The sequence below is a fragment of the Anabrus simplex genome, chromosome 5, assembly GCF_040414725.1.
Source record: "Anabrus simplex isolate iqAnaSimp1 chromosome 5, ASM4041472v1, whole genome shotgun sequence".
Lineage (NCBI taxonomy): Eukaryota > Metazoa > Arthropoda > Insecta > Orthoptera > Tettigoniidae > Anabrus > Anabrus simplex.
In genome coordinates, this window is record NC_090269.1 from 274,167,286 (window position 1) to 274,183,869 (window position 16,584).

General features: G+C 39.5%; 1 protein-coding gene across 3 annotated transcripts in view; it reads right to left on the reverse strand.

Moving 5' to 3' along the window:
• The window catches only part of tamo (PUB and ZnF_RBZ domain-containing protein tamozhennic), a 126,668-nt gene extending 110,383 nt beyond the window's left edge, over positions 1 to 16,285 (reverse strand). Inside the window, exons 1-2 of one of the 3 annotated variants that reach the window (XM_068227915.1) lie at positions 16,116 to 16,285; positions 14,846 to 14,943 (exon numbers count right to left, since the gene is read on the reverse strand). The gene's annotated coding sequence lies outside the window, so the exon portion shown is untranslated. Of the gene's footprint in view, positions 1 to 14,845; positions 14,944 to 16,048 lie in introns of all 3 variants that reach the window. The other 2 variants (XM_067148507.2, XM_067148509.2) reach the window with 2 other exon arrangements.
• Between the last annotated feature and the right edge of the window lie 299 nt (positions 16,286 to 16,584).

Here is a 16,584-nt window from a genome sequence, read left to right on the forward strand (position 1 = left end):
TATCTCGTCGTTTCCTATTTTGTCCCTCCTTGTTTTCTGAATCATAGTTCTTAAGAACATTTCCACTGCTTGTAGTTTGCTGATATTTCCGTTGGTTTGGATGCAGGTTTCTAGACTGTATGTGGTAACTGGTACAAAGAAGCTCCTGTAGAATATTAATTTTGATCTGTGTTTGGTCCGCGAGAGGTATTTTTTTTCCTCAAGTCCATCGGCAAGCCGGTTAGGACCCCCCTATCCGCCACCTGGGATGCGCCACGAGTATCACCTCTCCCCCTGCTACGCCAGCGTAGTAGGTTCATGGTGTGGTATAAAATAAAGGATGGAATTGTGAATGTTGGAGATAAGACTTTAGGCAATAGAAAGTTGCAAGCAAAGAAACCTCGGATGATGAGAGGAGATACTAGGTTGCATAATAACACCGGACTAAACACAGATAAACAAATAATATGGAAACCTACAAAAGAATAAAGAATCACAACATAAATACTTGCAGAGAAAAGGAAGAAAAGTGAGCAGAAGAAATTGCAGAAATTAAAAAAGAGACAAACAATGGGATGCAAGCAGCTGTATTTTCAAAAATTAAATCTTTGCAGTGCAAGTCACAAACAAAATCCACAATACAGTAGTGAGAAACAGGAAGGTAACACATTAGTTAATAGCGAAGAGATGTGAATGGCAGGAAGAGTACACTGAAGATCTGTACAATGAAACAGATTTAATAGAAGAAATCTCAGAAGAAAATATGTATAATCTGGGCCCTCCAATATCCAAAGAAGAATCTGAACATTCTCTGAAGTACCTAAGAACAGGATAGGATATCAGGTATAGATGACATACCAGCTGAATTGCTGAAAAAACTTGGTGAATATAGGACAAATCATTTGAGGTTGTCACAGTATCCTATGAATAGGGAGAAGCAAACATAAAAGAATTGCTTTACACAAGAAAGGAAATGGAATGGACAAGAAGGTTGGAAATTAACAGAACCAACTGCTGTGGCATTTATTGACTAAGAAAATACCTTTGATATGGTAAATTGGAAACTGATGTCTGAATGTATCCGAAAGTAGGAACTGGCTTGGAAGGACAGGCAACTGATCACGGAGATTTATAAGAACCAATGCACAGAGATTACTGTGAATAGAAGTGAAAGAACAGCACAAATCAAAATAAGGCATTTTACAGAGGTGCCCTCTTTCAACCATACTTGTTCAACATGTTTATCGAGGAGGGGGTTGGTATTTTGAAAGAAAAACTAAAGGAATAAAAGTAAACAGAGAACCAATACACTTGCATCAAATTTGCTGAAGAAATTCCACTGGTTACAGATTCAGTAAAGGACAAAAGTAGGATGCTGGAAGTGCTGGCAGCTGCACTCGTATAGTACAAACTAAAGATCAATGCTCAGAAAACAACGATTCTGCTATTTGCTTTACGTCGCACCGACACAGATAGGTCTTATGGCGACGATAGGACAGGAAAGGCCTAGGAATAGGAGGGAAGGGGCCGTGACCTTAATTAAGGTACAGCCTGGTGTCAAAATGGGAAACCACGGAAAACCATCTTCAGGGCTGCCAACAGTGGGATTCGAACCCACTGTCTCCCGGTTGCAAGCTCCTAACTGTACGGCCAACTCGCCCGGTAAACAAAGATTCTAATAGTGAACAAGAATACTCCGAGAATCAAACTGTAAATATAAAGCTAGGAATCTCTAAATTAGAACACGTACTGGAAAACAATGCTGTTACTTAGGAAGTATTACAACTGAGGACAACAGATGTGATTCTGAAATAAATAAAAGGATAGTAGAAGCTAAGCATGCTTTCCAAACCAAGAAAGGTATTTAGACAAGCAGGCACATAAGCATCGAGACAAGGAAGGCATTTGCAAAGTCCTTCGTTTGGAATGTGTTTTTATATGGAAGAAAAAAAATAGTGAGCTCGGCTAGAGGCAATGGAGACACAGATACAGTGGAGGATTACAAGAACAAGCTGGACTGATAGGAAATCACACCTTCAAAAGTTTTAGAAAAGGGCAATGTAAAACTGACACTCATTAAAGAGATAAAAAGGAAATAAAACTTGTAGGCCACCTGCTGAGACATGGTAACATGATAACAAGATACTTTCATTGTTTTCCTGTTCAAACTATTCCTCATCTGGGTTTCTTGAGGTGCAAGCCTGTTAAGTTTACATATATTGTGAATATCATACCACTTCCTAAAGTTTTCTAAAAAATTCAATTGTGTTTTGCAAGCTAACATTTGTTAACATCTCTGGGGCCAAAAGGGCAATTACATTGGAGAAGTTGTGACATGAGAAAAACAAGTACTTAATTCTTTTTTTTTTTTTTTTTTTTTTTTTTTTTTGCTAGGGGCTTTACGTCGCACCGACACAGATAGGTCTTATGGCGACGAACTTAATTCTTCTCACAGAAACAAAACCTTCCTTGTTAGGCAGCAAAAAGAGTTGTTAATAAGATATGACTGGAATTAAAACTTTAAAACGGAGGTCTGTTTTTCTCTCTTGCATAGGGAATTTCTGGTTGAACAATGTCGTTACACATTTTTGTCATCATATTGGCCTAAACTGACCAGTTATCGGTCATGATTCTTAATTTCCTAAATCCTGTTTTCTCTATTTCTGATATTTACTCATTGAGTGTAGCTGGTAAGAAACGTAAAAACATTATCGGGATGCAAAATGCTGTTGTCAGGTTTTGAAACATAAGACAAAGAAGCTTGTTTTGGTACACTGTCAATTCAGCCCAGATTTTCAATTTCATCTTCCATATAATCAAGGAACTAATCAGGATTGTGACTGAATGTTACTTGGGGTCTAACACACATTTCAACAATAATCAGGGAACCTAGCTATTCCTGTGCGCAAGTAAGATTAGTGAATTTGTAATGAAGACTTTGTCAAATAGGAGAATTTATTCCAGTTTTGCTATTGGTGAAACCCATATAATTCTTTAGTGTCTTTGGAGGCAGAACATGTAGAATATTCAGAGATATGAAATATCTGCACCCTGAGGTGCTTTCTGCTGCCAGAGTATACCGATCACATTGAGAGTTTGGAAACTTAAGAGCACTAGCACTCACAAGGCGTCAAGCCCATATACTCTGGTCATGCCGAGTGTATAAAGCCAAGGATACAACATGCACCCATTGGCAGGTTTTTACATGTAGGCATCTTTCTATTTCTACCTGTATGGGGTTTTTTTTTTCTGGCCCTTGGTACCCAATTCCATTGCTATTACACCTTATCACCATATAATATGCCCTGAGAGATGCTGAGCATGGAGACAGACCGATACTCCCCGAGTATCAATCCTTTCCAATCTTCCCTGATGTATTTCTCTCGTATTAGAAATAGCATGTCGGAGGTGTTCAGAATTGTGGTTACATTCATTTACTTGCAACTTCTTGTGGTTATTGATTCAGATTTAGATAATCATATATAACGACTTTGTGGGTTTCCACGTGGTTGATTACGGAACCAGAAGAAACGTATGATGGCAAACAGGTTCAGGAATTTCCATTTCCCTATTTAAATAAATATTATATTCTGAATTAGTTGGTCCTCAAAATAATGAAAACATGAGCATGAATTGCAAACTTTGTATGGGAACAATCATTTAAAATGTTTCAAGGTACAGTGGAACCTCGGATTGCGAGTAACTTGGTCTATGAGTGTTTTGCAAGACGAGCAAATATTTTAAATAAATTGTGACTTGATAAGCAAGTGAGGTTTCGCAATACGAGCGTCACGATTACGTACGTTTTCACCTCCCCTGTGCCTTTGTTTTCCCCTCCCCCTGCCACTCTCTTTCCTGGGAAAGTGTGTGTAATCATTTCCCGCGCTGGACTTCAGTTGGCGCGCCTCGCTCGCATAGTCAACACCGTACGAGTGTACATGTTTTGTTTCTGTCATCTGTGATATAACTGTTCTGCAACGATGGGCCCTGTGAACGAAAAGAAGGCTAAAAAGGAATTTGGTCGGAAGAAGGAGATGATTACAGTGGATGAATCTGTTCAATGACAATGCAATGTCACATTTTCGTGAAATCCTCAAAGAGAGGCAAAAGCAACAGTCATTGGACAGGTTCCTCGTTAAAGTTGCACGAAAAGAAAACACTTCCAATGAGCCAACCGATAGCAGTGATTTCGTTAGTGAAATTTGTGCTTCACAGTAACTCTTCTCATGTCATCTCTCGTCTCCCTCACACCAACAATGATTTTGTTGTAAGGTAAAGTGCAGTTTAATTGTTTTACGTTATATTTTGTTTTAGAAATGTTATGTGAATAAATGTTTTTGTGTTGTGGACGAATCATCCGATTTTCAATAGTTTCTTATGGGAAAATTTGCTTTGATATATGAGCGATGTGGATTACAAGCATGTTGCCGGAACGAATTATGCTCGCAATCCAAGGTTCCACTGTATCATGTTTAGTGTCATGATATGTCTCTATGCTAAAAACACAAAATGAAGTAGGCCTAATATGTTTTTCTTTGCAAACTTTGGTATCATTCCAGCTCCATGTGGAAAAATTTCAATGATTTCCTGAAGACTGACATTCTGTGAAGTACCATAACTGTAATTGTAATTTTACTGATTAGGTAAGTTACTTGTTGGAAAAGTTACTGTAATTGAGTAAAATATTTCTCGGGTAACTGTAATTCAGTCTAATTACTTGTTCTTTGTAATTTTCCCATCACTGCCTATAAATGTCTTTGTAATTTACCCATTTCTTTCCACGCGCTTCAATTTGTACTGAAATAAACAATGCTTCTATTTCCTCATTATCAGAATTCTCCTGCAGTTCTTTACTCTCATCATGTAATTGAAGACTTCTCAGTCATCTTCATCCCCTGCAAAAGCTTCAAAATTTTTCAGATAGTTGACTTTAACACCAATAATTTCATCACCTGCAAATCTCTACATACATTTCACTTAATTGTCTAAGAAGAGACTTTAATATCTATTTCTTTCATTCTTAGTGAATTTTAAAAGGCAATAAACATGTCTTAATTATTAGGATCAAAATCAGCATAGGCTTCCTTCACTTTCTAATGGACTGACAGGTTGAATGTCCTAGCAAGAGGCTATGCAGTTTTCACTGTATGGATGGGATAACCAGGAAAAATCAAAGGTCCAGTATCAAGAAGCAACCCCTTTCTTACCATATAGTCTCATTCCTCAAAAGGTTAACTACACACTCTGAAATATTCACAAGCAGCCCTCAGTGTACTCTGCTTATTAACCTGTCTAAAAATTGCTGATGTCCAGTTCCCTTTTAAAGTTCCCTCTTGGAAATTGATAAGAAACTCTATTTTCATTTTTAAAGGAGTCTAATACACAGCGAGAAACACAACAATTAGACAATTTTTTTAAAACTGTAATAATGACACTGTTTTACAACAGTATTACAAACTACTGACGACTGTGCTATGCTTCTGAAATGAATATGTTATTAATGATACAGCACTTGACACTTCACTCTATAGCTTCTTTCATATAGTATTAAAACAACAGAAATTTTATCAAACTCTTGTGTCTACACTTTTCCATCAACACTGGATTAGTAATATCATATAGATGATGATAATGATGCTTGTTGTTTAAAGGGGCCTAACATCTAGGTCATCAGCCCCTAATGGTATAAGGTGGACGACATGATATCATTAAAATTTTAAAATGTATCCACTGACTAGAAATGAAAACAAATGATGATGAACAATGATTGTGTGTTTAAAATAATTAGTGGATCTAATTTGCAATGCCTTATTTTCGGTAAAATAATAGATGATAGATTATGGTACAATAAGACATTGCTTTAAAATGCAATACTATATCATGCAAATTAATATTTAAAAAATCAGATTAAAATATACAAACACAAACTAAAACAGAGTCAATAGAATAAAACGCAAAAAACAATAATATTAAGACTAATAGGAAATACTACGTTTATATATGGTCAACAACCCACTATCCCGCATAAAACGGATGACGAGGTCTGCCGACTGCTCATCATCTCGTAGGATGAGGAGAGGGTACTCGGGAGTTTTAGACTACGGCGCAGATTGGCCAAGTTTACACACTCCATAACGATACGTACCACTGTACGACGATCGCCGCAATACTGGAGGAGGTTCTCCTTTCAGTAAATAGGAATGCTGATCCAAATACGAGATAATACCACTGCTTCCCTCTGAGAAACCCGAAGGGAAGTCCTCCATCGCTCTCAGCTTATTGGGCAGTGGGGTGGCCTGCCCAAGAAATCGGTAAGTGGCAACTACAGGAAGAGCGACATTCCCTAAGAAAAGCTCAGGATGGGAGTGAAGAGTACGCTTCCGGCAAAAGTACAGACATCTTTGCAGTTGAAAACCGAAAGTCATTCTAAAGTCCAGTTCCACTCTCCTAATAGCTTGCTGTAATTGTCGCTCTACGACTGCCATATTACGCGAGCTACAGCGCAGAGTAAAATCATCCACATATAGCAATGGTATTATTGCTGTACTAGCAGCAGCGACAACATCGTTTATGGGAATAGCAAACAGTGACACTAAAATGAACCGATCCCTGTTGGACTCCATTTTCTTGAACGTGGTACTGCGAGTATTCCCTCCCTACTCTGACACAGAATAGACGGAGGGACAAAAAATTTGCAATAAATACTGGCAAGTTACTTCAGAATCTCCAATGATGCAGGACTGAAAGGATACCACATCGCCACGTGGTGTCATAGGCCTTCTAAGTCAAAGAAAACAGCCACTAAATGCTGTTTTCGGAGAATGCATCCTGGTTAGAACTCTCCAGGCGTACCAAGTGGTCAGTGGTCAAACAAGCAGCTCAAAAACCACATTGGTACTCGGACAAAAGTTCTTTTTCCTTCACACACCACACAAGTCGGTGATTCAACATACTCTCAAATAGCTTACACAAACAGTAAGAAAAAAATAGGTTTGTAACTTCCTGCATACTCAGGATTTTTGTCAGGCTTGAGGACAGGAATTACTATGCCCTCCCACAACTGAGACAGAAATGAAATGAAATGGCGTATGGCTTTTAGTGCCGGGAGTGTACGAGGACAAGTTCAGCTCGCCAGATGCAGGTCTTTTGATTCGACACCCGTAGGTGACCTGCGCGTCGTGATGAGGATGAAATAATGATGAATACGACGCAGACACCCAGCCCCCGTGTCAGCGAAATTAACCAATTATGGTTAAAATTGACGACCCCGCCGGGAATCGAACCCGGGACTTCTGTGGCCAAAGGCCAGCACGCTAACCATTTAGCCAAGGAGCCGGACAATGAGACAGAAACTCACCCTCTATCCAGATTCGGTTGAACACACGAAGGAGATATAACAGACTATCCTCACTAAAGTGTTTCAACATCTGGTTATGGACATTGTCTCGTCCGGGAGACATGCCCTTGCAAAGCACCAAGGCACTGCGGAGTTCCCACTCTATACAGGGCACGTTATAGTCCTCTGAAGTTTGAGTGGCAAAACTGATGTGATGACGTTCTGCCTCCCACTTCAGAGCGAAGAAATCACAATGGTAATTCTCAGAGCCAGACATCTGCAAAATGACTGGCTAGATGATTAGCAATCAAGAGTGATTCAGTGACTACTGTCTGCAATGGAAATTCCTGGTATTGGGAAGATGATCCTTGTGACCCGAAATACATCGAAAATTAGTTCACACTTGAGATGACGGTGTATGTGACATCATAGATGACGCATATCTCTCCCATGACGCTTTCTTACCCTGCCGAATAAGAACTCACGCCTAAGTGCGGAGCTTTTATTTAATGTTACCAAGTTGGCCTATGATAGTGTTTATGAGCATGACTGAGTTCTTTTATAGCTGCTGCAATTTCTTCGTTCCACCAAGGAATGAGTTTTCGGCGAGGAGTCCCTGAAAGTGATGGAATGGACTCTCTCAGCAGCGGCAAGAATAACTTGAGTAATGTAAGTTATACCACTGTCTACGCTCCGCCTTGTCACATCATTAAAGACAGCTAGTGATGTGAACTTTAGTCAGTCAGGCTCCTCCTCGATGGATTTCTGTTTCAACAAAATAAGAACAATGAGAAAATGGTCACTGTCACAAAGATCATCGTGTGCATTCTGCCGAAACGGGAACCAGCGTTCAACTGCATACACTAATGTCTATTCGAAAGTATGTGCCGTAATGTACACTGAAATGAGTTGGTTCACCTGTATTCAAAATACATAAATCCAGCTCTTTTACTAATAGTTCCAACTCCCTTCCCCTGGGGCAAGGTGTTTCAGAGCCCCATACAGTGCAATGGACATTAAAATCACCCAATAAAAGGAATAGAGGTGCAAGCTGATCTATAAGATCAGTTACATCATTTATATTAGGAGGCTGGCCTGGTGGAAAATAAACATTACACACTGTTGCTATGACAGGCAGCGGAACGCAAACTGCTACAGCCTTCAGCAAGATTCTTAGTGGAACCTCTTCACTGTAGGAATCAGAGCGGATAAAAATACTAACACCCCGTTAGCATAATGTCCTTCTGTCAAATATAGTCTAAAATTTCTTAAGACCATATAATGACTATACTCGCTAAAAACTCACTAATTACCTGGCAAAGCTCAGCAAGATGCCTATCATAACCGTTACAATTCCACTCTAACAGTGCCATAGTATTTTTTTGCTATTTGCTTTACGTCACACCGACACGGATATGCCTTATGGCAACGATGGAATGGGAAAGGCCTAGGAATGGGAAGGAAGCGGCCGTGGCCTTAATTAGGTACAGCTCCAGCATTTGCCTGGTGTGAAAATGGGAAACCACGGAAAACCATCTTCAGGGCTGCCGACAGTAGGGTTCGAACCCACTACTTTCGTAGATGTAGATGAGAGCTTGACGTCCATCCCGTCGTCAATGGGCGAGGGGACTGACGCCTGAAACTTCAACATATTTTGGGGGCGGGATTTCCTCCTACGAGGGACGCGCTCAGGTTTAGGAGCAGGCGTACCTGCTGGTGCTGATTCATAGCCTCCAGATAGAGAGCATGATTTCCCCTTCGCTGGATAAATGCAGGAGCACCCGGTAAGGGAGCTCTTCTTCGTGTTTAGACGGGCTGGGAGATATTTTTCCAGCCCTGGTCGACGATGCCGCCTCTGCCGGCGTGGTCACGGCTTTCGCCGACCTCTTGGTGGGGGAGACTTGCCCTCCCCCCTGCTGAGCCAGCTTAGGAGTCCTCGCCAGCACAGACTTCTTTGTGGTCAAAGGCAGGGTGCTCCCCCACTTGGAGCTTTTTCTCTTTGCGGCTTTGCTCACAGGAGTCTGTGCTATGTTACTGTATTCTAGTGTCTAGTCAGGTCAGGTCACGTCTTCCATAGACATCTTTTATCTGTCTACTAAACAAAATAGACTTGACCAGCTTGAAGTCACTCCCACCAGTTCTGGTAGCAACCAGAAACCTAGGGAAGCTGGATCCCATTCCTTTATGCTGTGCATGTTCCCAGGAGGTTGAACCACCCAAGGAATCAAAAGTTAAAGACTTCGGTGGGGGATCACCTTGGGCAGGCTGAAGAAGTTTCGAAGCCATGCTCGAAATCATCCTCCCCGAATGCCACCCACTCCGATCAGGGCCTCTGTAGCCGAACCAAACAGCCAAAGCAATACTCACCTGGTCATAGCAGGTATGGCACAGGGTCTGTTAGACGATACCTATTACGGGATGACTGAGGCAATGAGCACTAGGACTCCCTCCAATCACCCGCAATAGCATGTACCCCCTAGTATGTACAGAGTAATAAATATAGAATTTTAAAAAATAAAATAAAACAATAATAATTTACTTCTGGCATTCGGCTGTGCAGGTACATGCGCTCCCACCCGATGTAAGTTTTGGGAATACCTTTGGGCTTTCAGGCATATTCACACACGTAAGAGGCCCATCTCCGAGCAGCACGCACATCAATAATTTTGAATCGGTCTACAACTGACCCTCAGGTCACATGAGCCTTTTAGTGCCTTCTACGACAGGCAGGGATTACCTGTGGATGTATTCAATCCATTCCATCCACAGGGGGTCCAACACATTGTACCAAACCACAATCCATGTCCGCGCCTAGGTGGCCCCTTTTAGTCGCCTCTTACGACAGGTAGGGGATACCAGGGGTGTATTCTACATCTGCATCCTCCACCCACAGGGAGTGTTACCCAGTTAGTCGCCTCTTACGACAGGCAGGGGATAAAGTGAGTGTATTCTTCATCTACGTCCCCCACCCACAGAGGGTAGTAACATCGTGGAAACCTGCCATCTAACAGCAAACCCCGCAAATGTATTGTCGCCCTTTTTAACACTGTTTCGCGCTTGTCTTTCTGCTCTTGTATATATCATAGGAAACAGTTTGCTCCAGGTGGCAGTTTCTATGGCGACCCAGCTAAGTCAATTCTACATGATGTTATCAGCATTGTACAGTGGCTGCACTTAGTTTAATATATAACATAGACTTAGTGGAAACTAATGTCATAGGTAGGCTACTATTGTATTGAAAAATTTACATTGCACTAAAAGTAAAAAAAAATAGCATACAGGCCCACAATGATGACATTGCTTCGAACATTTAAATAATTACAATATTCTGCACTTCAACTAATTTAAAAATAAAATAAGAAGAACATGTTTTAGAAAAACTTAGCATTTATATATACACATTATTTTATGATTTCCAATTGCTGAAGTGTGCAATATAATCAGGATACGAGTTCATAAAGAAAATCAACATAAACAATAGCATAGCCAATATATTTTACTCAGTGGCAACACTACATATGCATTGCGTACCACATACCGAGGTTATCCAGTGTATTATGGTGGGTTTATACTTGCACTGATTCACCGGTGCTAGTAGCTTTTGGCATGCAAGTAAACTTACACCTATAAATCTTATTTCCTTTTTTTTTATTTTTGTGATATCTGAACCATTTCTGGGTAAAAATATAGTATCTGTTGCTCAAGGATTATTACATAGAATGTTACTATAAATGCATCCAAGCTTACCTTAAAATGATCGTGGAAGAGATGTGTTCAATATGCTTGCCAGGCACCATCCCCCCCCCCCCCCCCGCCCATAGAAGTACACTTACTTTTATAACCAAAAATACTGTTTTAGACAGCATACTCCATTGCTTATAACGGTGACTGGTTCACGTGAGGAAGAGGATGACGTCAATGACCTAGGATGAGGCCGAGAATTTGTTACCGACCATTGCCACACACCCTTCGAGAGGCTCTTTTCTATCGCCACGGCGCATACTGTCCGCACAGCAAGAAAAAAGGTAGTTTAGTAGTTGTAACCTATCTTTGCACATCCAAGCCAATCTTTATCATGAGAACAATTGGGGCAAAACTCCCTTCGAGAGGCTGTTCTATCGCCGAGGCACATGCTGTCCGAGGATCTTCGAAAGGCAGAAGTATTCAGTCAGCAGTATGTAAAGATTGTTGGTTACAAGGATAATGTCCAAATAGGGGATGTGAGTAACACTAAAGAAGTATTAAAATTTACCTATGATAACAATGACATTTACAGTAAGATACAACAGTTGAAAACTAGAAAAGCAGCTGGAATTGATACGATTTCTGGGGATATACTAAAGGCAATGGGTTGGGATATAGTACCATATCTGAAATACTTATTTGATTATTGTTTGGTTGAAGGAGCTATACCAAATGAATGGAGAGTTGCTATAGTAGCCCCTGTGTATAAAGGAAAGAGTGATAGACATAAAGCTGAAAATTACAGGCCAGTCAGTTTGACATGCATTGTATGTAAGCTTTGGGAAAGCATTCTTTCTGATTATATTAGACATGTTTGCAAAATTAATAACTGGTTTGACAGAAGGCAGTTTGGGTTTAGGAAAGGTTATTCCACTGAAGCTCAGCTTGTGGGATTTCAGCAAGATATAGCAGATATCCTGGATTCAGGAGGCCAAATGGACTGTATTGTGATTGACCTATCTAAGGCATTTGTTAGGGTAGATCATGGAAGACTACTGGCAAAAATGAGTGCAATTGGACTAGAAAAAAAGAGTGACTGAATGGGTGGCTATATTTCTAGAAAACAGAACTCAAGAGAATTAGAGTGGGCGAAGCTTTATCTAACCCTGTAATAATTAAGAGGGGAATTCCTCAAGGCAGTATTATTGGACCTTTATGTTTTCTTATATATATATCAATGGTATGTGTAAAGAAGTGGAATCAGAGATAAGGCTGTTTGCAGATGATGTTATTCTGTACAGAGTAATAAATAAGTTACAAGATTGTGAGCGGCTGCAGGGTGACCTCGATAGTGTTGTGAGATGGACGGTGGACAATGGTATGATGATAAACGGGGTTAAAAGTCAGGTTGTGAGTTTCACAAGTAGGGAAAGTCCTCTCAGTTTTAATTACTGGGGTGAAAGTTCCTTTTGGGGATCATTGCAAGTACCTAGGTGCTAATATAAGAAAAGACCTTCATTGGGGTAATCACATAAATATGATTGTTAATAAAGGGTACAGATCTCTGCACATGGTTATGAGGGTATTTAGGGGTTGTAGTAAGGATGTAAAGGGGAGAGCATATAAATCTCTGGTAAGACCCCAACTAGAGTATGGTTCCAGTGTATGGGACCCTCACCACGATTACTTGATTCAAGAACTGGAAAAAATCCCAAGAAAAGCAGCTCGATTTGTTCCGAGTGATTTCCGACAAAAGAGTAGCTTTACAAAAATGTTGCAAAGTTTGGGCTGGGAAGATTTGGGAGAAAGGAGACGAACTGCTCGATTAAAAGGTATGTTACATGTTATAATTCTCATGTTCTAGTCCGTATTGAAATGTACAATGAAGTCAAATAAATATTAAAATTTATTTATTCCACCTATTCAATACATAAATAGAGATTTTAATTAAGAAATTAAATCTTGAATAAGATTATAGGGACATGTTTCGCCCTTTAATTAAGGGCATCTTCAGCCTTAATCTCAATCTGAAAGGTAATTAATCAGGTACCTGATTGTATTAAAATTACATATGAAAGTGATGATGATGTTGGAAATGTGCTTCAAATGGTGAGCAAATGGTTAACAATAGTTATGATATTCTTAAAATGAAGCCTTAATTAAGTCTTAAAAAACAAATAGTCTTAAATTTATACACTTTCTTGAATGTCCTTGTTTAAAAATTGGTAACAAATTGTATACTTGTAACTTTATAAGTAGGTAAATTGTTATGTTAAACCTTGTAAAGTGGCGCCCTGTGGAGGTTGACGGCGTTAGAATAATGATAAAAGAAAAAAATGTAGTTGATAATTCCAAATGGAGTATTAAAACATATTAAAGATAGTAAAGAGACGTTACCGTTGCTCACTTCAAGTGAAGTTCATAATAAAATTGTTACGTTGGAACAAGTAAAGCGGGGCCTTGTGATGGTTGAGGGTGTTAGATAAAATTATCGGGTTTTGAACAGTTCAAGCGTCAGAAACGTTCTAAGCAGCAGAAACGTCTCTTTACTATTTTTTTAAAACTGTGTTTAAACTCCACTCCGAGTTATTAACTACATTCTTCATCATTATCCTGACGCTTGAACTGATTTCTGTAGCATCTGTTGAAAGTTCAGTTAAAATCTTCCAGATGGATTTAAATCACCCCTTCAATGCAATCCACTTTCTCATCCACACACTGCCTTTTCTTTTATGTTGTTTTCTTTTTTTTTTTCCCAGATCATTAAGAATGTTCGCAACAAACAGTCTCATAATTATTTGGCAAGTGTCACAAACAAGTTCAATTACACTTGACATCATCTAATACCATTCACTGACTGAACCCACTTCAAAATGAAACTGGGAAGACATGTATGTCAAGAAGTTCTAGAGCATTAGTCAGACCAGTTAACAAACTGGTGTCAGTGAATCCATGCAAGTATAAACCTGCTGTGATCAAAACAACTAGGCCTATCTTGGAAACAGAAGCATAAAGACTGATCTGTGTCACGGAGGTCAAATATTTGAAAATAATAGGTTTCCTCTATCAGATATTTAAAATCCAAATTAACCTTCCAACAACATGGCAATGGAAGATCAAAAGCAGACAGAAAATGTTGCAGGAAAATCATGTTAATTAAATAGCATACTTGGGACAGAACATGACGACCTCGCCTCACACCACAACCCAGTGTCCATTAGCAGCTAATAGGATTTACTAAGTCTACTGTAGCCGGAGTTGCCAAATCGTCTACTGCACTTGACACGAAGAAGGAGTAAAGACTGAAGAGTGTGTGAAAGAAAGTGGTTTGGCAACCATGCATACAAGGATCACTAAGAACCCATTAACTCAGCAGGGTGCAGGGTGTGATTGAATGCAGGGGGACAGAACATGACGACCTCGCCTCACACCACTACACTCCAGCAGCAGCCCAGTGTCCATTAGCAGCTAATAGGATTTACTAAGTCTACTGTAGTCGGAGTTGCCAAATCATCTACTGCACTCGACACGCAGGAGTAAATATTGAAGATAGTGTGAAAGAGGTTTGGCAACCTCTCCACGCATACAAGGATCACTTAGAACTCATTAACTCAGCAGGGTGTGATTGAATGCTGGCTTCCAGCTCGCTTTCTGGAAATAAGGCCGTCATGTTTTGTCCCCAAGTAAACAGTAGCTAATACAAAAGTTGTTGCAACATGTAAAGTTGGGAAATATTGATCAACAGCCCTAATATAAATTACTTTTGAGCTATAAATGTCAATGCAAAAACAACCAAATACAAGCTAAGGAATTAGGGTTTTTCTTATCCAAAAGTAAGTAACTCACCCTCTTATTGACGTAGTTGTCAATGTCAACCTGACAATACTAATTATGAGAAGTGAATATACGAGCCCAGTACTCCATTCTATAACGAAGCATATAACCTAAAAAGGATCAAAATCATAGGCTTGCTAATCGGGAGTAGAAGCACAATACCTCAAAAATTTGTTGAGTCTGCAAGGCCTACCAAAATCTCTGGTTAGTGACACTGTACTTTCTGACTTTAAATCATCAATAAGGATTTTAAAACAATCTTCAGTGATTGTTTTTATTTTTCAGTTACACATTTTTAGATGGTATTGAGTATATTATGTCTTTTAGGCAACCTATAAACTGAGGAAGTGTTACTACGTATACAAGAGCAGGTCACTATTTACCAAATCTAGTATAAAGTCTCGATATAAATCCTGAAAGTATGTCTACGATTACAAGTACTGTATTTATGATACAGATCTTAAAGGGATTACTATTGTTTCCTTCCATAGCCTGTCTAAGTAAATGAAAGGGAATCTGCCACCTAGATGACAGCCCTAAATGCAGATATGTGATGAATGACACAGGTACTTTCTGTCCTTAGTTTTCACACCTACCAACTCGTCTGCTTTTGAAGTTAGTCGAGTTTCTTTTCCTTTGGAAACCAATAACCTAAGCCATTCTTAGCATCCCAGTCAAAATCTACTAGAATCAACGTTGGAAGTAAGACAGCCTGACAACCTAAAAACTGTTCTAAGAAGTCATAATATACCTAATAAAAATATGTTGCTTATTTCTCTGATTAATTTGCCTATTAACAGAGGTTAAGAACAGATTAACTTGCTAAGACAGTAACTGTATGTCTACAGTACAACGAAGTTCAGGAGTGTCATTCTGAATGAGTAATGAACTGATCAAGACTCCTACTGAAGTCTCTGCCACCCCCAACCTAAAAATAATACAACGGAATGTACGAGGTTGCTGACCGGCCAAGATAAAATTAATGCAAGATAATTAACAATATAACATACGTAATTCTTGTTCGGACAAACTTACACACTTAAATAACAGTCTGAAATAAGCAAAGTAGGGATGCCAATAGAAAAGATTTATAAACAGGTACAGTAGGCCTTATAGGTACAGTATATAATGGAACAGCTCCATGTTCAGACATGACAACTAGTTGTACTACCCGAATATGCTACTAGACTTTCAGTAGACTATTATTTTACGTACAAACGTTTTCAATGTACTGCAAATACGGCAAATCAAATTATAATCACACTTTTGTGTATAAGCGTACCGTAGCACACCGTAGAAGACAGATGTGTCAATGACAGCACTCGCCACTCATTATTATTCATGCCAAAATACGGAAGGCACACTACGGACGAATATAATGTAGGGTCGCTTTTATTTTCGAGTTTTAAAAAAGCACTCCGACTCCGCTCCGGACAACAGTACAGGCCATACATCCAGTTTACGCTGCCAAAAAAAAAAAAAGATTTAAAAAAAAATTCCACAGCCATCTAAATCGATCTTTGATCTAAATTTAGCAACATTCGATCTTGTGCGATGTTGTTGTTGTTGTTGTTGTTGTTTGAGTCATCAAACCATGGTCCGGTTGGATGCAGCTTCCCATGCCACACAATCCTGTGCTAACCTTTTCATTTCTACGTTACTATTGCATCCTACATCTGCTTTAATCAGCTTGTCAATTCATACCTTGGTCTACACGAAATACAGTAGAGACAATACGCGAAACTTACGGA